This window comes from Jatropha curcas, chromosome 1 (assembly GCF_041381405.1).
Source record: "Jatropha curcas cultivar XTBG-Jc1 chromosome 1, XTBG_Jcur_1.0, whole genome shotgun sequence".
NCBI lineage: Eukaryota > Viridiplantae > Streptophyta > Magnoliopsida > Malpighiales > Euphorbiaceae > Jatropha > Jatropha curcas.
Window position 1 is genome coordinate 19989227 of NC_143151.1, and position 22789 is coordinate 20012015.

General features: G+C 35.5%; 1 pseudogene; it reads right to left on the minus strand.

The window, feature by feature from the left end:
* Positions 1-16493: 16493 nt before the first annotated feature.
* LOC149499108 (secreted RxLR effector protein 161 pseudogene) lies at positions 16494-17153 on the minus strand (annotated as a pseudogene).
* Positions 17154-22789: the final 5636 nt, after the last annotated feature.

Consider the following 22789-nt stretch of genomic DNA (forward strand, 5'->3'; position numbering starts at 1 on the left):
TTACTATAAGCTGAACCATCAAAGTAGAGCTTCCATCCTTTCTTTTCTATCAAGTTTAGATGTTCATCAGGAAAATCAATCTCCCATTGTTCATCGTCTTCAACGGGATGTGCTGCTAGAAATTCTACAACTGCTCGTCCTTTGATGGTTTTCTTTGTGGCATATTCAATATCAAATTCTGACAGTAGGACTAACCATCTTGCTAGTTTCCCCACTAATGCTGGTGTCCCATATAAATATTAGACAGGATCCATTCTTGATACTACTATTACTTTATAAGATTGAAAAGTAGTGTCAAAGTTTTCTGGTAGCCCATACCATTGCTAAGCAAATTCTTTCAACCAAGTTATATTTCTGTTCATTTGGAAGAAGCTTTTTGCTCAAGTAATACACTGCCTTCTCAACACCAACTTCATCAACTTGTGCTAACATGGCTCCAATTTTAGCATCTTCCACTGTCAAGTACAGGGATTGAGAGTTTCCATGGCTTTGGTGGGCACAAAACCGGAGGTCTTGATAAATATTCCTTGATTTTGTCGAAATCTATTTAGCAGTGATCATTCCACTTCACTGGCTGATCTTTCCTTAAAAGTTTGAAGATTGGATCATATACTATAGAAAACTTCGATATGAACCTACTAATATATTGAATTTTTCCTAAAAAACTTCTCACTTGCTTTTTCGTCTTAGGCAGCTCCATCTCTTGGATCGCCTTAATCTTGTTTGCATCGATCTCTATTCCTTTATGTCCTACTATGAATCCTAGCACTTTTCTGAAAGTCACCCCAAACACACACTTCTTCGAATTCAACCGTAGCTTGTATTTAATCACTCTGTCCATGAACTTTTCCAGGGCTACTGGATGCTCTTCTGGTGTCTTTGTCATGACAATCATATAATCAATATACACCTCTAACTCCTTGTGGATCATGTCATGAAATAATGTAGTAGCCATCATTAAGTAAGTAGCCTCGGTGTTTTTTGAGCCAAACAGCATCACTCGATAGCAGAAGTTACTAACCTCCGTCACAAATACTGTCTTGAACTTGTCTAATAACAATCTGGTTATATCTTGCGAACCCATCCATGATAGAGTAGCATACCATCATTGTTGCACTGTCAATTAGGAGATCAATATGCGAGAGAGGAAAATCATCCTTCGGTGATGCGTTGTTCAGATCCCTATAGTCCACACACATTCTGACCCTTCAATCTTTCTTAGGAATTGAGATCATGTTTGCCAACCATTCTGGATAGTGAACCAATTCTAGAAATCTTATGTCTATCTGCTTGGTCACTTCCTCTTTAATCTTCTCGGCCCATTCCAGTCTCAACCTTCTTCTCTTCTGTTTCACTGGCTTGGCTCCAGTATACAGGGAAATTGTGTGCTCAACTATAGATCTATCTATCCCCGGCATGTCCTCATAACTCCATGCGAAGGCTTCCTTTTTATTGATGAGTAGACTTTAAAATTTTGTGTTTAACTTTGGCGTTAGGTTTGGCCCAATTAATAGAATTTGTGGATTATCTTTTGTGCCAATATTAAATTCAAGCATGCATAATGAGTTAATGTCAAATATGCGTATGTGCTTTGTGTTGACGCATGTCTTTATGCCCCTGCCTGATCCAATGATGATACGAGGATGTGGAATGAATGGGTTAATGCTATCTAGAAGTCTTTTAATCCAAGGATTTAAATTAAATTGATTTTAAGTGTCTGACTAGGTCATAGCTGCGTCACGCAGCTATGTTAGACTACATGACGCTTTTGTATTAAACGACATGCAGCTCTGGTGCAGCAAGTAAGCTGCGTCACACAGCTACAGATGCATCACGCAGCTATGATCTGTGACCTACTTATATAAATAGATCTTTTTCTCATGTTTGAGGAGGGGCTTAAGACTTTTGGAACGATTCTGAAACCCTAAAAAACACGCCCTGCGGCCACATTCTCCTCCAGAAGCACTTTTGAGTTCGTTTGAAGGAGAATTGCCATTAAATATTAATTCTAAGTGAACCAAACCATAAAAAAGAGAGAAAATTAAGAGAGAAAAGAGTGAACATTTAAATCCTTGGTGACGAAGCTTCTGGATCGCCTTAACCATCGTCCGTTAAGCCGTTTACAATCCTAAATCTGAGGATTAGGTAATTCCTTTACACTTTTTTGTGTTTTTATTCATTTATTATTTATCTTGTTATTGTTTTAGTAGTTTAATCTTAATTGAATTGTATTCTGTTCGTTTTTGGTTATTCGAGGTTGTCCTAAAACATATTTAAATAAAAAGCGCTTTAAACAAATAATTTAAAACAGAATTCAGACCAGAGCAGTAGCGTCACGCAGCCAGTAGATCCGTAACGGAGCTGGCAGTTGCGTTACGGAACTGTTCATGTCCAAAATTTCATTTCTTTACCCAGAACAGTTGCGTCACGCAGCTGTCGAGTCCATCACGCAACTGTTCTTCCAAAAAACAGCTGCGTGACGCGACTGTTCTTGGGTTCCAGAAACAATTTTTATTCTTTCGAAAAATAATTAATTTTTTTACAAAATAAAATTTAATTTTTCCAATAAATCCGAAGATGACCAATTATGAACAGATTGCAATTTAATTAGGTTTAGAATATTAAAATGTAATTATGCATGATTTTGGGTTTTCGATTTTTGGGCTCAAATTTCGAGTAGAATGTATTTTTAGGTTCAGTTTGTGGCCCGCCTTTAACCATAAGGCAAGAGCGGGTCTTTTATTTATTCGATTTAACTGCTTTGATTTGGATGATTTGGATGATTATGGATGCAATGATTAAATTTGATTGGGACGATTAATTCATTTTCCATATAAGAACTCGGTTCGATTCATTCGGGTTGGGTTTAAATAAATAAATAAATTGGCTTTTCTAGCTAAAATAAATTAGAAATCTTAGGTTAAAAGAGGTCGGTTTTTTCGGGCGTCGGCTTCCAATGGGCCGGCGTATCCAATTCCCTTACCCAGAATCGCATTGGTGCGCCTAACCAGTTTTCTAAATAATTTGGCCTTGAATAAAATTGGGTTTAAAATGGAGTCACTTTTAAAATAAAATTGGAAACGGTCCCATTGCCGAAAAAATGGGTGGGACTCAAAATGTTTTATAAGACCGATTTATCGGCATCGCATCCAAAAAATGTTTTGTCACCACTGTTCAAAGTAAAATCATTTTCCATCAAAAACAAAAAGGAACGTTTTTCAAATCGCTCGGGGGTGGTGCGAAAACAGATTGGCGACTTCGCTGGGGATGCATCCACTAATCCCCGGTTATTTTTAAATAACTAGTCGAATGCAATTAGGAATTGACTCTAAACCTACGTTTTCCAAAAATTGAAAATAAAATTGGTTAGAAAGCCGTGGAAAATTCTTTAATCGTCCTTGTTTGTTTATTTGCTTTCATTTATTTTTCTAAACTCTTGCATTCATACTGCACTTCTCTCTCCTCACCACTTTCTACCCTAATTATGTATCATTGTTAACTTCGGAGGTGGATCCAGCCTAAACCTTGCGTTTTAGGCACATCCACCCGAGAATTAGCAATTTTACCAACCGCAAGTCTAGTACCTTTAAAGGTGCGTCAAAAGGAGTAGGCCCACGTAAAAGCCCGAATCCTATTTGTGAAACCCGGACTTTGTAAGCCTAGTGGACCAAAGCCCATGCATGTAGTTGAAACCCTTAGTCACTTCCCCATAAGGAAAACCTGAGTCTGTTTGCTGTTGTTCTGTCGCATTCATTCCGAGAGTTTGTTTCGCCAATCTCAAAACCCCCTGCTAGTTGTTGAGATTACACCAAATCCTAGGAAACAGATGTCGAAATTTCTACCAACAGAACTCGTGTGTGGGAGAGATAAGGTTGGAAGGCATGCATTTCCCAACTCCCGTTCCCCTGCGTGTTTTAAATTGTTCATGTGCTGTGACACTCTTGCATCATGTGATACTTTTCGTTTCAGCCATGCATTAGTAAGGGCTAATTTTCGGTATGGACGTTTGACCTTGATTTTGAGAGTGGAGCTCTAATTCGTTCTAAATAACATAATGCAATCATTCATAGTGAATTGATACTCAAAAGAAAAGGGAGTTATAAGGGAGTTATCTGAACGTAAGCGTGAGATTGCAAAAAAAAATTTTTTTTTTTTTTTAATCACAATAAGATCCTGCTTGGGACCATCTATTCCAAGGCAAAAATTAAGGACACTAAAAACAAAAAATAAGAAATATCCCGCTTGGAAATTCTTTCATTCCAAGGCAAAAATTAGGGACTTGAGGGAAGATAGCCAACTGTAAAATCCAAAAAGAACGGTCAACGACAAATAATGCCAGAGATGTTTGAGGACAAAGTAAATTATTGCTATGTTATTCATGCCGAATTTTAGGTCTAGTCGTCGAAAACGAGATCTTATTTCCATACTGGTTATTAGCACATTAGTTTTGCACTCCTCATCCTATGTGCCTATATTCTTCATGCATACATGCAGAACCCTAACTCAGGTCCTTTTATCAATCTGAGGATTAGCCAGAATTGACCCGTCTTGGGAAATCACTTCGGGAGTTTGGCACTAACATCCTGGTCAACGTTTGGTCAGTTTGCCCCCAAAAGAAAAGGGAGTCATATCTTCATTTCACTCGTCTTTTCAAAAAAAAAAAAAAGAGTCAACTTCTTCGCCTTGGTTCAATGTTCAGTCCCTACACGTTGATTTGCTTATATCTCACTTTTTGAAATGGAAGTCTTGAATAATATACCATGATTAAGAGATTTCAATGATTATATGAACTTAGGTATTAAGGTACTTTGCTTTAGCAAATGTTAATCTTTAGTTAACTATCTAGACATTATTTTTGGCTTAAGAGAAGCATGAATCCTAACTTGAATAAAGGAGTAGGAAGAAAAGGGAAACTAAAGCCATAATACAAGTATGTTTCAAGTCAATAAAGGATGAGGGTATTGCGAGAGAAAAATCAAGATCGAGGGAATAACGGAAATCCGTTCTAATGAAAAGTGGTACGGAGCATAAAATGCAACCACTTCTTGCTTATATTCCCATTAAAAAAATGCATTACAAGTGGTACGAAGCATAAAATGCAACCACTTTGTGTGATAGAAATAGGTTACCTAAAAATACCTTGAGATGAGAAACATTACATGTGTGCTAAACTTGTCCTAAGTACTTTCTATTTTGCATTCTAAGGAAGGAGAATTGCCTATCTCATGTTTTAAAGTTTGGCTAGATTTTTAAACTTTAAATTTTGTTTGCTAAATTGAAGTTTTAGATGCCATGTTCACTTAGAATACTTGATTCAAAATCAAATCAATCTCTTATCTTTTGGTAGATTACTTTAGAAGTTCAAATCAATGAGTAAAAATAAACATGGTCAACATAAAAAAAAGATGAATGTTTTGCTTAGGGACAAGCAAAGAGCTAAGTGTGGGGGAATTGATAGCCTCGCAAAGTGGGCAAATTTGTTAAGTTATCGCATGATTTGTATGACTGCATGTTTGTTTTGAAGATGTTTGGTTGTTGATCCTACCTGAGTATTGGATTCTTTTAGACGGCGATCAGGAGGTCAAATGCTATTTTCTCAGTGGTTTCCTTGGAATGATCAATAAAGAAAAGAAAAACCATGAATAAAAATCCTTAGCACTTAACTAGGTTCATGCATACATGAGGGAGTTGCATATGTTATCTTTTTCTGAATGTTGCAGGTGATAAAATGGTCACCCCATCTTTTTCAAAAGTGTAAATCCTTTTTGTTTCTGTGGTTTTGCTTAGCTTTTGTTTTATTATCTTTTGTCCATTTTGGAATAAAGTAAATGGGCATTTATGCCCGCACTAACAAGGTGGACCACTCTCGCAAAGTGGGTGGGATGCTCCTTTTTTGTTTCTGTGGTTTTGTTTTCTTTGTGCAGGAATAAAGCGAAGTCTTAGAAGAAAAAAAGAGAAATGTAAATAATATTGTAATGTGCTCAAAGGAGTTACAAAATGTCAAAAAAAAAATGCAATCAAAAATGGAGAGAAGCCTAGCGTCGCCTCCGACTGGGACCAGCTGCCGCCTGCCCCACAGATGATAGTGGAAGTGGTGGAGAGTTGTCAGATGAAGAATCATCATCATCCTCCTCCTCTTCATCCCAAAAATTAAGGAATCCCCTCAACCTCCAGTCTAGTGCGGAGCCTGTCATTCCCCATCTGGAGACGGGAAATAGCAGCGGCCTGACAAGCCTGATGTCTCCGTAGCCTGCCAATCTCTAACTCTTGTGAAATAAAAAGGGGAGAAGGGTAAGAGAAGTACACGAAGCAAAAAGCAAAGAGTAAAAGAATCATACCATCTCGTGGCGCTCCAAATACAATCTGGCAATGTAGGTTCGGGCAAGGCAGAACCTCTAATATAGCTCCTGATACCTCTGAGCAGGCACCTGCAAATGTAGAAAGGCACTCATGAAGAATCCTCCAGGTAAAAATTTCTGACTCAGTAAATTCATTGTTATACTTACATGTGTGGCATGCTCAGGATTCAGCTGTAGCTGTGGCGGAGCCTGTCTGAGATCAGAAGGAACAACAAGGGTCAGCCCAAGCCCACCAAGAACCCATCAAAGCCCAAGTCGGCTTAATTAGGCAATTTGGAGTCGGTGTGCGGCTCGTATACTTCAATAATTCCATCTACTCGCCACACAGGGGGCAAAATCATCAAAATCATCAAATACCCTCAGGTAAGTTTTTCTTCAAACACCGCATCAGGAAGGGTATCCCTGAAAATTTGGGGACTAGAAAAATTTAGCAAAATTTTTGCTAAAATTTCAAAATTTTTGCAATGGATAAAAAATAAAATTTTCAAGGTTTGCTTAAAAGATAATATTTTTGGTTCCGGGACGGGTTTCCAGACTGGGGGCAAAAATATTATCTTTTGCCTTGATCCAAAATTTCAAATTTCAAATCCTCTAAAACCAATTAAACTGAGCTGAGGAGGTGAACAACAAAGCCGATTAAACTGAGCTTTGGACAAAGCAAGATCTATTTGTATACAGAAATTGCACCAAGCGAAATCTGTTTGTATACAGAAATCGCTCTTTGGACCCACAAAGCAAGATCTGTTTGTACACAGAAATTGTTCTTTAGTCCCACAAAGCAAAATCTGTTTGTATACAGAAATTGCACTAAGCGAAATCTGTTTGTATACAGAAATCGCTCTTTGGACCCACAAAGCAAGATCTGTTTGTACACAAAAATTGCTCTTTGGTCCCACAAAGCAAGATCTGTTTGTATACAGAAATTGAACCAAGCAAGATCTGATTGTATACAGAAATTGCACCAAGCAAGATCTGTATGTATACAAAAATTGCACCAAGCAAAATCTGCTTGTATACAAAAATTGCACCAAGCAAGATCTGTATGTATACAAAAATTGCACCAAGCAAAATCTGCTTGTATACAAAAATTGCACCAAGCAAAATCTGTTTGTATACAGAAATTACTCTTTAGTCCCATCAAGCGAGATCTGTTTGTATACAAAAATTGCTCTTTGGACCCACAAAGCGAGATCTGTTTGTATACAGAAATTGCTCTTTACCCTGATGCGAAATTCCAAATTTTAAAGTTTATGATTATTAATGCATGGGGGCATGTGATGCTCCAACATCTGACAAAGGCAAGATCTATTTGTACACAGAAATTGCTCTTTTCTCTTGAAAGTATTTTCAGGTCAATCGGTGATGGTTTCTCAAAGCCGTTTAGTCCCACCAGGCAGTGATGGTGTATCACGAAGCTTTTTGGATCCTTTTCTCGATTAGTGATGATGTACTACGAAGCTGATCAGGACAATCTCAATACCAAACCCTCCAAAGCCGATCAGACTGAGCTGAGGAGGTGAACAACAAAGCCGATCAGACCGAGCTTTGATGTTTAGATCTTTTTCTCGATTAGTGATGATGCATTACGAAGCGGATCGAGTCAATTTTTTTTCTTGATTAATGATGGTGGATTACGAAGTTGATCAGGGCAATCAAATCAAAATCCTTCGAGCCAATCAGACCGAGCTTCAGAGGTATCTTCAAAACCAATAATACCGAGTTTTGGAGATCGTTACCGATCCGACTGGAGCCAACAAAGCCGATCAGACTGAGCTTTGGACGTGACCAGATGATCAAATCAATTCAAATCAAAATCCTTCGAGCCAATCAGACCGAGCTTCGGAGGTGTCTTCAAAACCAATCAGACCGATTGTTACCGATCCGACTGGAGCCAACAAAGCCGATCAGACTACTGAGCTTTGGACGTGACCAAATGATCAACTCAATTCAAATCCTTCAAGCCAATCAGACCGAGCTTCGGAGCTATCTTCAAAACCAATCAGACCAAGTTTTGGAGATCGTTACCGATCCGACTGGAGACAACAAAGCCGAGCAGACTGAGCTTTGGACGTGACCAGATGATCAAATCAATTCAAATCCTTTGAGCCAATCAGACCGAGCTTCGGAGGTATCTTCAAAACCAATCAGATCGAGTTTTTGAGATCGTTACCGATCCGATTGGAGCCAACAAAGCCGATCAGACTGAGCTTTGGACGTGACCAGATGATCAAGATAGCTACTTCATTCAATCCAAGGTTGAAGGCGCGTCAATGGGCCACTTTAACATTAATCGTTTACACAATTAATGATAAAGTGGGGGGGCAAACTGTTGACGCGTGTCTTTATGCCCCTGCCTGATCCAATGATGATACGAGGATATGGAATGAATGGGTTAATGCTATCTAGAAGTCTTTTAATCCAAGGATTTAAATTAGACTGATTTTAAGTTCCTGACTAGGTCATAGCTGCGTCACGCAGCTATGTTAGACTACATGACATTTTTGTATTAAACGACATGCAGCTCTAGTGCAGCAAGTAAGCTGCGTCACACAGCTACAGATGCGTCACGCAGCTATGCTCTGTGACCTACTTATATAAATAGATCTTTTTCTCACGTTTGAGGAGGGGCTTAAGACTTTTGGAACGATTCTGAAACCCTAAAAAACACGCCCTGCGGCCACATTCTCCTCCAGAAGCTCTTTTGAGTTCGTTTGAAGGAGAATTGCCATTAAATATTAATTCTAGGTGAATCAAACCATAAAAAAAAGAGAAAATTAAGAGAGAAAAGAGTGAACATTTAAATCCTTAGTGATGAAGCTTCTGGATCGCCTTAACCATCGTCCGTTAAGCCGTTTACAATCCTCAATCTGAGGATTAGGTAATTCCTTTGCACTTGTTTGTGTTTTTATTCATTTATTATTTATCTTGTTATTGTTTTAGTAGTTTAATCTTAATTGAATTTTATTCTGTTCGTTTTTGGTTATTCGAGGTTGTCCTAAAACATATTTAACTAAAAAGCGCTTTAAACAAATAATTTAAAACAGAATTCGGACCAGAGCAGTGGCGTCACGCAGCCAGTAGATCCGTAACGGAGCTGGCAGTTGCGTGACGGAACTGTTCATGTCCAAAATTTCGTTTCTTTACCCAGAACAGCTGCGTCACGCAGCTGTCGGGTCCATCACGTAACTGTTCTTCCAAAGAACAGCTGCGTCATGCGACTGTTCTTGGGTTCCAGAAACAATTTTTATTCTTTCGAAAAATAATTAATTTTTGTACAAAATAAAATTCGATTTTTCAATAAATCCGAAGATGACCAATTATGAACAGATTGCAATTTAATTAGGTTTAGAATATTAAAATGTAATTATGCATGATTTTGGGTTTTCGGTTTTTGGGCTCAAATTTTTATTCGGGTAGAATGTATTTTTAGGTTCGGTTTGTGGCCCACCTTTAACCATAAGGCAAGAGCGGGTCTTTTATTTATTCGATTTAACTGCTATGATTTTGATGATTTTGATGATTATGGATGCAATGATTAAATTTGATTGGGACGATTAATTAATTTTCCATATAAGAACTCGGTTCGATTCATTCGGGTTGGGTTTAAATAAATAAATAAATTGGCTTTTCTAACTAAAATAAATTAGAAATCATAGGTTAAAAGAGGCCGGTTTTTCCAGGCGTCGTCTTCCAATGGGCCGGCGTACCCAATTCCCTTACCCAGAATCGCATTGGTGCGTCTGACCAGTTTTCTAAATAATTTGGCCTTGAATAAAATTGGGTTTAAAATGGAGTCACTTCTAAAATAAAATTGGAAACAGTCCCATTGCCGAAAAAATGGGTGGCGACTCAAAATGTTTTATAAGACCGATTTATCGGCATCGCATCCAAAAAATGTTTTGTCACCACTGTTCGAAGTAAAATCATTTTTTCCATCAAAAACAAAAAGGAACGTTTTTCGAATCGCTCGGGGGCGGTGCGAAAACACTTTGTAACAGCCCAAAGCGACCAAGATATTGTCCGCTTTGGGCCACAAGCCCACACGATTTTGTTCCTGGGTGCTGACACATGGTAGGCCCGTACCCTAGTTACACCATGGCCAAACCACCCAAAAGGCCTCTTGATAGTCTAAGGTCTGTCCATACTTATGTACATCACTTGCACCTTGTACTTAACCGATGTGGGATTCACCTAGGGTGTTACATTCACCCCGCTTCAGGACTCAGTGTCCTCGCTGAGGTTTGCCCCACCACCGTCCAGAGGAACAAGGCTTGGGCTCTGATACCAAGCTGTAACAGCCCAGACTGACCAAGATATTGTCCGCTTTGGGCCACAAGCCAGCACGGTTTTGTTCTTGGGTGCCGACATAAGGTAGGCCCGTACCCTCCTTACACCATGGCCAAACCACCCAAAAGGCCTCTTGACAGTCTAAGGTCTGTCCATACTTATGTACATCACTTGCACCTTGCACTTAATCGATGTGGGATTCGCCTAGGGTGTTACCTGCTTATCTACTTAATGAATGGAACCATCAGAAAAGAAATCAAATAAGTAAGCAAAACTGAAGTTCATTTCATTAAACAATAAATAAAGTTCATTACAAGCGAACTCGTAACCAACAAAAATTATTGCATCAGAAGGGACCTCAGCTTCTTCAAAGCTCTCTTCTATGCAAGCCTTTATTGTCTTCAGTACTTGATCCACGGGGTCCCTTCTTCTTTGGCACTTGCCTTCCCTTTTTTCTTTCCTACTTTCTTCTCCTCTTGGTTAGCTTATCCCTCTTCTTGTTCCTCTTTCTTTCCTTCTTCCTCGGCCGCTCATGCCCCTGAACCCCCTCTTCTTTGGGTGCCTTCTTCTCTTTCTCTTGTTTTGACTTAAACTTTGTTTCCTTGGGCTCAACCACCAACATATCAATCACATCCGCAAAGCTTTCTAGACAAGGGTATGTCTTTCCCTTGTGCTCAAAAGGCTCTATTGGTAGACATGGAGAGGAATGCTCACTCAAACGGACAAATCGTCCATCCATGTCCAACTAGCTGTATGTGTTCGATGCATTGCTCCTAATTTTGTACCCCAAGCCCATGATGTTTTGCTGAGTGTAGATCTCGGGTAGCTCTATAATGCCCTGTTGATCCTTTCCAAGTCCTTTCCCTTCTTCATAATTCATTCTCTTCATGATGTTAGAGACAGTGGGCCCCATATCAGTGCTCAACACAACAATCTGAAAACCAATCCATGGAAGGATAATCTGCTTATTCACATTTAGCGTAGCTATGCTTCTTTCATTAGCGATAGGTATGGTAATGATTTTCCCATTAAATGGAAACTGTGGGTCCCAAATATGAATGGAATAACCCAAGAGGGGGGTGAATTGGGTTTTCTAAAAATAAAAAAGTAGCTTTAAAAACAAACTCAGAATTCTATAGCAGCGGAAAAGTAATGCACTTGTGAAAATAAGTTATTGATTAGAACTTCTTCACAATGCCATTATGCAGAGAATAGAAAGACATTGCAAAGTATAGTTATTGATTAGAACTGCTTCACAATTTCTTATGCAATATCAAAACTACTTTACGACGGAAAGCTATTATGTTTAGAACTTCCTCATAAAGCTTAGATAAATATAAAAGACTATGTGAGAGACAGTTACTGAAATCTAAACTGCTTCACAAAGCTTCAATCAAGATTAGAAGACTGATTAGAAACCCAAATAATGAAAATAGAAGAACAATTTAGAACTTGGTATATTCACTTAGCAGAATTCTGGAGTTCTAATGTTCAAAAAAGATAAAGCTTATTTCAGTTTTAGAACATCAAAACCATTAACAACTTTAGCATTTCTAAAATATGAATAGTAGTGAGAGTAAAATAGTATCAAACAGAACTTCAGAAAATAAAAAGATCAACACAGTGATTTATAGTGGTTCGGCACTAACTCGCCTACATCCACTCCCCAAGACTCATCTTGAGATCCTCAACTATGTTATCTCTTTTCAAGGGTAAGAGACAAACCAACAGTACAAGGCAATAGATCGACTCCTAGATCTACCCTTTGTCCCACTAGATTTTCCAAAGGTTCTAGTTAACCTCAACCTTTTCTGTTTTTGGCAGAGTAAAGAAACTCAGTTCAAGACATTAGAATCTCTCTCACAGAGAAGGTCGCTTGATAACCTCTTTCACAATAGCTTTTCACCTAAGCTATTACACAAAAGTTTGTGAAATAAAAACTTGTCTACAAAAGATTACAAAATCTAAATAGACAGACAGAAATGCAAATATAAGCACAGGAAAAATAGTTTTTAAGATTAGAAAATCGTTTTAGAAATCAGAACTATTTTTCAAAAGAAGTTGTTATAAAATTTCTTTTCTCTTTTAAAGATAAAACGTAAAGTATTAAGATGAAAAGAAATAAGAGGGTAGAGAGTAAGTTTTGAGAGAAAAAAGATATGATCAATGGATGAATACTCTTAAAATGAAAACTCTTTTCTCCACGTCTTTTAGAGACGAAATGCCTTTTTTATAGAGAGGGATGAGAATCCCATTTTTAGAAAGTGAAATCCTCTTTTCAAATCAGAATATTGACTTTCCATATTTAGAAGATATGGAAATCTTTGTTACCAAATCTTTTGAGTCAACATTCTATCTTTTTGGTAAGCGAATAAGAGAAAATCTAACTTTCCTTTAAAAACAAAGATTTTCGAAAATAAATATTTGAAAACCTTTTCAAAAGATTTATTTACCAAAAACGATTTAAGGTACAACCTTTCTTCGTTTTGGTAAGAAAATAAAATCAAGATTTTGGATCTCTTTAAAAGTTTTTTTCCGAAAATGAAGTACATAAGAATTTTATTCGATTTATTCTTATTACCAAAATTGTTTGAGACAAAGTCTCTTTAATTTAGGTAATTGAATATTTCGAACCTTAAAAGAAAATTTTAGAAAAACTAAAACAAGCATTTTCTAATATTTATTATTACCGAAAATGTTTGAGACAAGATCTCCTCCATTTTAGGTAAGATAATCAAGGGAAGAAAGAAAAAGTTTTAATTTAAAGAGATATTTTCAAAAAATCCTTTTGATAAGGTGAGAGAAAATTGATTTTGTGCTTATAATTGGATGTTCTCTCTATCCTACAAAGAGTCCTAAAAAAATCTAACCACTAGGGTCTTGAAACGTCTTGATGATCCTTGAAATTGTAGGACTTGCCTTGTTCATTTATCTTTCCATATATATAATCTGCATAAAATATTATTAGCACAAATAACATAATTTAAATTTATTTGTTTTGTTTTAATCATCAAAAGCTCGAGATAAATATTTGACCCTTGAGCCAACAATCTCCCCCTTTTTGATGATGACAAAACTAATAAATTTGTCAAACATAAAACATGTGCTCCCCCTAAATTTATGCATGTCAAAAAAAAATACGTTCTAAATATATCATATATTCTATAATGAAGCAAGTTAAGAACATGTCTAACGCTCGCCCTAGATTAGTGCAGTAAAACATTTATGGGGATTTAGAGAAAGAAAATAATTTTAGAAACTGATATTAGAAAATATAGATAGAAGGGAAACTTTTAAGTTCTAATAATCAGAGCATATAATTAGAGCAATAAGAATAGAATAAAAACCTGACATTAGAAATAGAACAGAAATCTTAATTCTAACCTGCAAAGCATACGTTAGAACAAGAATCTAAGTTCTAAAAACTAAACAATCAGTTCATCATGTAAAACATATAGCTCACAAAATAACAAAATAAGTTCTAAAAGCTAAACAATTAGTTCATCAACAAAATAACACAAATTTAGAAAATAATAAGCAATAAGATGTAAGTACTAAAATTACCACATATTAGTAGAGTACTTAACCATCAAAATATCTTGTGTTCTCCCCCTTTTTGTCATCATACAAGAGGGTTAGTAAAGATTAGAGCAAAAAAATAGAAAAAAAATTGTTCACAAATTATAGACAGATAAAATAAATAAATCAGAGGGATTTGGGATCAGTTCTAAGCGTCTTAGAACTTCTAAGATTTTGAGCAGGAGCGGTTTCAATAGAACTTTCTGGACGCTTAGAAGAAGGGTGCAGTGGAGGCTTTCTTCCATGAACTTTGTGTTTGCCCGCAGTGTGCTTTACTTTCTTTGGCTTTTCTGAGGCAAGAGTGTAGGGTGTTCCCTTAACTTTCAGAGTAGCTAGCTTTCTCTCATTAATATTATTCATTCTTTCTAAGGATTCAATGAGGGACTGATTATGCTCAATCACAGCTTTGCTTTGTTTTATTGCCTCATCAAGTTCCCTATTGTGTTATTCTATAAGCTTCTTTTCCATTCTGTCCAGCATAGCTTCTCTACTCCTTTGTGCTGATAAAAGTTCAGATTCTTTTTCTGCCTTAGCCTCAGTGTTCTTTTCTTCTTCACTCAATTCCAATTTTTCTGTTTCTGCATCACTGGCTTCCTCTCTATCTCTACTGTCTTTTCTTTCTCAAACTTTTCAGAATTCTTTTTCTCTTTAGTTTTAACTTCAACTTTCTCATTTTCTTTTTCTATTTCCCTTTCTGATTCTGTCTCAACCTCAGTCACTATCTCCTTTTCTTTCTCTGTTTCTTCCTTCTCTTCTTCTTCCAATCTCTCTTTCTTTTCTTTTTCTTCCAATCTCTCTTCCTTTTCTTTGTTTTCTTCTTCTTCCAATCTTTCTTCTTTTTCTTTCTTTTCTGCATCCTCCAATTTAACTTTTCCTTTTTCTTCTCTTCTCTTCTTTTTCTCAGTTTCCTCTTCTTTTTCTTCTTTTTCTTCATCCCCTTCTTCATCTTTCAATTTCAAAGACCCACTGTCTAGCTTTAAAACACTGTAAACCTCATTCTCATTCAGTTTAACTTCTAGAAATTCAAACACAAGTGTGAGCACCATGCCATAGGGTAGTTTCTTAGAACTATTCTGCATCTTATCAAAAATGGTGTAACAAAGATTGAAGGGTTTCCTCTCGGTTATGTGCCACATTATGCACATCTCAACTTGATTCACATAAGTGAGTGATGCGCTCTTTGGATAAATGTAGTGCACAATCAGTTTATACAACCACTTCATACTGTCAATTAGGTTTGAACACTCAATACACTTTGTTTTTCCGCAAAACCTTTCTTCACAATTTTCTTAATAAATTCTTCCTTTTTGTATCCGCTAACCCTAGAGATATCTTTGATTTTTGTTACCCTAGACCCAATGTTTGGTATATTTAAAATCTTGCTCAAGTCAGCGTACGACAATGCTTTAATTTCTCCTTCAAGTTTCACAGAAATTGATTCTGACCCACTAGTTTTAAGAGAACCATAAAACTCAACCACATTCTCATAACACGGTCTGTTCAGGGATAAAAAATCCATCCATCCCTAGAACTCAAAGAGTTCCCTGAAGTTGAACTCGTCCTTCCCAAAGAACTTCCAGTCTATTACATAAGAACGTATAAGTGGATATGGAGAAAGAACAAATTTACCTTTGGCGCGAGAACTAGCGACCTGTTTCTTTGATGTTTCTGTTTCTGCTTTTTCTTTCTTCGATTCCTCAACAAATTTCTTCTGTTTCGACTCCTTCTGTTCATACTTCTTTGATAATTTTTTGAGAAGTTGAAGTTCTTATTCTGTTAGGGAGTCTGAGGAAGAAGATGTGGAACTCGATTCGGCCATTGTTAGGGTTTTGAAGTAGAGAGCGATTTAGGGTTTTGTTGCAAAAGGGCAAGAGAGAAGACAGAGCAGTTTTTAATAAAGAGACATAAAAAAATGATTAAGTGAAGAAATAATCTTTAGGAAAGAAAAAAACACACCTAAAAAAATAAAAATAAAAATAGTTTTAGGGAAAGTTAAACCGACTCAAAGAATTTAAAAAAATCCCCAAAACTTAAATAAAGTGAAGACCAAAAGCAAACACATAAAAAGAATAAAATAAATTGACTGTTTTTGAATTTAGTCTAAGAATAGAACCTGATAATGACATTAGAAAGTCATATAAGAGCAATATGCATTTCTTTTTAGACAAAAACGTTTTTCAGAATCACACAGAATATAATAGAAAATATCACAAAGCAAGTCTTTCGTTTTCAAATATAGAAAATAGTTTAGAACATACTTACAGAGTTCTAAAGTAAAGAGTTTAGAACTAACATACCGAGTTCTCTTCTAATTAAGCAGAATTGACTTTCATTCAAAGGTTTAGTAAAAATATCTGCCAATTGCATTTTTGTAGGAATCAACTCAATCACTATATCTCCTTTTTGAACATGATCACGTATGAAGTGATGTCTAAGTTCTATGTGCTTGGTTCTAGAATGCTGGACTGGGTTTTTATATAAATTGATGTCTTTTATGTTGTCACACATTATTGGTACTGTTTCTAATTTCAGACCATAGTGTGCTAATTGTTGCTTGATCCATAGAACTTGTGCAACACAGCTTCCCGCGGCAATATATTCTGCTTCTGCAGTAGAAAGAGCGACAAATGTCTATTTCTTGCTAAACCATGATACAAGGGCACTACCTAGAAACTGGCAAGTTCCAGACGTGCTTTTTCTATCTATTCTACTTCCTGCAAAATCAGAATCACTATACCCAACAAGATCAAATGAATCACCTTTAGAATACCACAGACCCAGATTAGAAGTTCCACAAAGATATCTTAGAATTTGTTTTACAGCAATTAAATGAGATTCTTTGGGACATGACTGAAATCTAGCACATAAACAAACACTAAAGTGTATGTCAGGTCTGCTTACTGTTAGATATAGTAAAGAACCAATCATACTTCTAAATAGTTTGATGTCCACATCCTTACCTTTTTCTTCTTTTTCTAATTTTAAGGATGGACTCATTGGTGCACAACATACCTTGGCATTTTCCATTTTGAACCGTTTGAATAATTCTCTAGTATATTTTTCTTGGTTTATGAAAATTCCATTTTTATACTATTTGATTTGAAGTCCAAGGAAGAAGTTTAATTCTCCCATTATGCTCATTTCGAACTTACCCTGCATAATCTTAGAAAATTCCTTACAAAGAAGGTTATTAGTTGAACTAAAGATTATGTCATCAACATAGATTTGTACAACTAGAATATCATGTGCTTTATTTTTGATAAATAGTGTTGTATCAACCTTTCCTCTAGCAAAACCATTTTCTAATAAAAACTTAATCTATCTTTCATACCAAGCTCTAGGAGCTTCCTTCAAACCATAAAGAGCTTTAGTAAGTTTGTAAACATGATTTGGTTTATCATAGATTTCAAAACCAAGAGGTTGTTCTACATACACTTCTTCATTTAGAAAACCATTTAGAAAAGCACTTTTTACATCCATTTGATACAACATGAAGTTTTTAAAACATGCAAATGAACATAGCATTCTAATAGCCTCAAGTCTAGTAACCGGGGCAAAGGTCTCATCAAAATCAATGCCTTCCTCTTGGTTGTACCCTTGAGCCACTAACCTTGCTTTGTTTCTCACAACATTACCTTGTTCATCAAGCTTATTTCTAAACACCCATTTTGTTTCAATACCAGAATGGTTTTTAGATCTAGAAAAAAGTTTCCAAACCTGGTTTATCTCAAATTGATTTAGCTCTTCTTGCATAGCAAGAATCCAACTTTCATCATTTTGAGCATCTTCTAAATTTTTAGGTTCTATTTGAGAAACGAAAGCAACATTACCAAAATATCTCTTATATTGGGCTCTAGTCATCATCCTTTCTGAAGGATTATCCATAATGTCCTCTTGTGGATGATACTTATGAAATCACCACTCTTTTGGTAATTGAGAATCTCCATTTTCTGTTTCTAGCATTTGATTTTCGATTGTGTTCTGATCTTCAAGTTCATTTCTGGTTCAACCTGATTACCAACATTCTGCTCACTTTTTGGCTGTTCTGGTTGTTCTGATTATTCATTCTGCTTTTCTTGATTAGAATCTACAACATCATCATTTTCTAAAGTTTTAGAAGTAGAGTCAGATTCATCAAACACAATATGAATAGATTCTTCTACAACTAGAGTTTTCTTATTAAACACCCTATATGCTTTACTATTACTAGAATATCCTAGAAAAATTCCTTCATAAGATTTAGCATCCAATTTAGCAAGATGATTTTTCTTGTTATCTAGAATGAAGCATTTACACCCAAAAATATGAAAATAACCAATATTTGGTTTTCGACCTTTATATAGCTCACATGGAGTCTTTTTAAGTTTAGATCTTACCAAAGCCCTGTTTAGAATATAACATGCAGTGTTAATGGCTTCTGCCCAGAAATACTTTAGTAATTTAGAATCACTCAGCATGGTTTTGGCCATTTCTTGAAGTGTTCTATTCTTGCATTCCACTACCCCATTTTGTTGAAGTGTTCTAGGTGCTGAGAAGTTATGGAAGATTCCTGACTCGTTGCAAAAAGCATCGAATTTCTGATTTTCAAATTCTCCTCCATGATCACTTCTAATTGCAGAGATGTTGTATCCTTTCTCATTTTGTATTCTCTTGCAAAGATGAACAAACATGCCATATGACTCATCCTTATTTCTAAGGAAGAGTTTCCAGGTGAATCTAGAGTAATCATCTACAATGACAAATGCATAGGATTTTCCTCTAAGACTAGAAGGAGTAATAGGACCAAATAAAACAAGGTGTAATAATTTTAAAGGTCTAAAAGTAGAAACCACGCCCTTAGATTTGAAAGATGTTCTGGTTTGTTTGCCCAATTGACAAGCATCACAAATGTGATCTTTTGCAAATTTTAGTTTTGGCAAACCTTATACCAAGTCTTTCTTAGACAGTTTAGAAATAAGGTCCATGCTTGCATGTCCAAGTCTTCTATGTCATAACCAACTAGAATTATCAATAGAAACTAAGCATATGTCTAGGTTATGCACATCAGAGAGATCTACTAGGTATATATTCTCAAACCTTTTTCCAACAAATAATGTTTTGTTATCATGCATGTTCTGAACTTCACAATAAGAGGGTTCAAAGACCACTATTCTATTTTTATCACAAATCTGACTTACACTTAATAGGTTATAATGTAATCCTTCGACTAAGCATACATCTTCTATTGAAGGATTAGAACCTACCACACCAATACCAATGATTTTACCTTCTGCTTTGTCTCCAAAGCTTACTGTACCTCCCTTTTTCTTTTCTAATCTGGTGAATTTCTTTCTATCACCAGTCATATGCCTAGAGCAAGCACTATCCATGTACCACATTTCTGTTTTCAGCTCACTCCTTAGGCACACCTGAAAAGATCAAGTAGATTTAGGTACCCAACTCATATTGGGTCCTAGAGGGTTAGTGGTAACATGTGCATTTAGCTTACTATGATTTTTCTTTCTGTTGAGACTTTGATGTTCTAAAGTCACAACATTAGAAACAACATTTTTCTTATTAGAAACATGATTCAGTTTAGAAATGCCATCATAGCTTGAACTTGTCTTTTCTTTAGAAAACGATTCTAAAATTGATTTTAGAATTCTAATTTCAGTTTTTAAAAATTCATTTTCAGAATTCAGATTTTTACATTTTTCTTCAAGGTGTTTTAGATTTTCAAAAAAATCTATTATTACAATCTTTAAGATCTTTGATCTCTATGATAAGATCTTTGCATGTAACTTCTTGATAAAAAGCATCTTTCAAATTATTACATTCAGTTTTTAATTTTCCGAAATCCTTCTTTAGAACTTTATGCTTTCTAACAAGTTTTTCAAATTCATTGCAAAGGTTATTATAAATATCTAAAAGATCATTTTCTGATTCAGGTTCAGAAATACTTACATTGCTTTCTTCACACTTTTGGACCATTGCATCTGTTTCATTGTTTTCAACTTTCTGTGTTGACGTCAGAGTGCTGATTTCCTTGGAGTCAGAATTGATAGTGGCCATTAGATAGATATTTGCAGTTTCTTCTAGGTTACTTTGGCTTTCAGAATTAGAATCATCTGAATCACTCCAAGTGGCTACGAATGCCTGCTTCAACTTTTCTTTCTTTGACTTCTTTTTCAGTTTAGGACAGTTGGGCTTAATATGGCCAGGTTTGTTGCATTCATAACAAACTACTTCAAAAGATTCTTTCTTAGGTAAGTTACTATTTTTAGGTGAAAAGTTCTTTTTGATAAACTTTTTCTGTGGCCTTCCACTCTTTCTATAGATTTTTTTGAACCTTTTAGCAACAAGTGCTAAATCATCACTATCAAGATCAGAAGAACTTTCTTCACTAGAAACTACTTTCAAAGCCAGTCCTTTCTTTTTCTTATCTTCTACAATCAAAGAAGATTTCATCTCTTCTGAAATAAGAGCTCCTATTAGATAATCATAAGTAACGGGAGTCTCTTTGTAATTCATAACAGTTCCTATAGAATCTCATTTTTTAGGTAGAATTCTAAGGATTTTCTTAACAAGCTAATCTTCTGAAATTTCCTTTCCGAGAGTTCTCAAAGGATTAACTATATTAGTAAATCTAGAATTTAATTCTGCAATAGTTTCTCCTTCCCTCATACTAAACATTTCATATTCTCTACAAAGGATATTTATTCTGGATTCCTTCGCTCTATCTGTACCCTCATAGGTAACTCTCAGTTTTTCCCAGACTTCTGTTGCAGATTTACATCTAGACACTTTGTTGTACTCTATTGGAGCTAAAGCACAATGAAGAATATTAATAGCTTTTGCGTTTATAGAAATATTATTCCAGTCAGCTTCAGTATATTCTTCTTCTAATTTTCTAACTCTCTCATTTTCTATAATTTTCATAGGAATGCGAGGACCAGTAATGACATTCCTCCAGCAATTTGTATTAACTGATTTTATGAAATTTTCCATTCTGGTTTTCCAATAAGAGTAATTAGAACCATTAAACAAAGGACGTCTAGAAACAGATTGACCTTCCAAAGAAGTAAAAGGAAGTGGGGCTGCCATGGGATCTTATGTCTTAAGCTGTTAAGCTTTGGTAAGTCAAGAGCCAAAGCTCTGATACTAGATTGTGGGTCCCGAATATGTATGGCACAAACCAAGAGGGGGGTGAATTGAATTTTCTAAAAATAAAAAATTAGCTTTAAAAACAAACTCAGAATTCTATAGCAGTGGAAAAGTAATGCACTTGTGAAAATAAGTTATTGATTAGAACTTCTTCATAATGCCATTATGCAGAGAATAGAAAGACTTTGCAAAGTACAGTTATTGATTAGAACTGCTTCACAATTTCTTATGCAATATCAAAACTACTTTATGACGGAAAGCTATTATATTTAGAACTTCCTCAAAAAGTTTAGATAACTATAAAAGACTATGTGAGAGACAGTTATTGAAAACTGAACTGCTTCACAAAGCTTCAATCAAAATTAGAAGACCGATTAGAAACCCAAATAGTGAAATATACTGAAAATAGAAGAACAGTTTAGAACTTGGTATATTCACTTAGTAGAATTTCAGAGTTCTAATGTTCAGAAAAGATAAAGCTTATTTCAGTTTTAGAACATCAAAACCATTAACAACTTTAGCATTTCTAAAATATGAATAGTAGTGAGAGTAAAATAGTATCAAGTAGAACTTTAGAAAATAAAAAGATCAACACAGTGATTTATAGTGGTTCGGCACTAACTCGCCTACATCCACTCCCTAAGACTTATCTTGAGATCCTCAACTATGTTATCTCTTTTCAAGGGTAAGAGACAAACCAACAGTATAAGGCCATAGATCAACTCCTAGATCTACCCTTTGTCCCACTAGATTTTCTAAAGGTTCTAGTTAACCTCAACCCTTTCTGTTTTTGGCAGAGTACAAAAACTCAGTTCAAGACATTAGAATCTCTCTCACGGAGAAGGTCACTTGATAACCTATTTCACAATAGCTTCTCACCTAAGCTATTACACAAAAGTTTGTCAAATAAAAACCTGTCTTCTAAAGATTACAAAATCTAAATAGACAGACAGAAATGCAAATATAAGCACATGAAAACAGTTTTTAAAATTAGAAAATCGTTTTAGAAATCAGAACTGTTTTTCAAAAGAAGTTATTATAAAATTTCTTTTCTCTTTTAAAGAAAAAAGGTAAAGTATTAAGATGAAAAGAAATAAGGGGGTAGAGAGTAAGTTTTGAGAGATAAAAGATATAATCAATGGATGAATACTCTTAAAATGAAAACTCTTTTCTCCACGTCTTTTAGACAAAATGCCTTTTTATAGAGAGGGATGAGAATCCTGTTTTTAGAAAGTGAAATCCCATTTTCAAATCAAAATATTGACTTTCCATATTTAGAAGATATGGAAATCTTTGTTACCAAATCTTTTGAGTCAACATTCTATCTTTTTGGTAAGAGAATAAGAGAAAATCTAACTTTCCTTTAAAAACAAAGATTTTCGAAAATAAATATTTGAAAACCTTTTTCGAAAAATTTATTT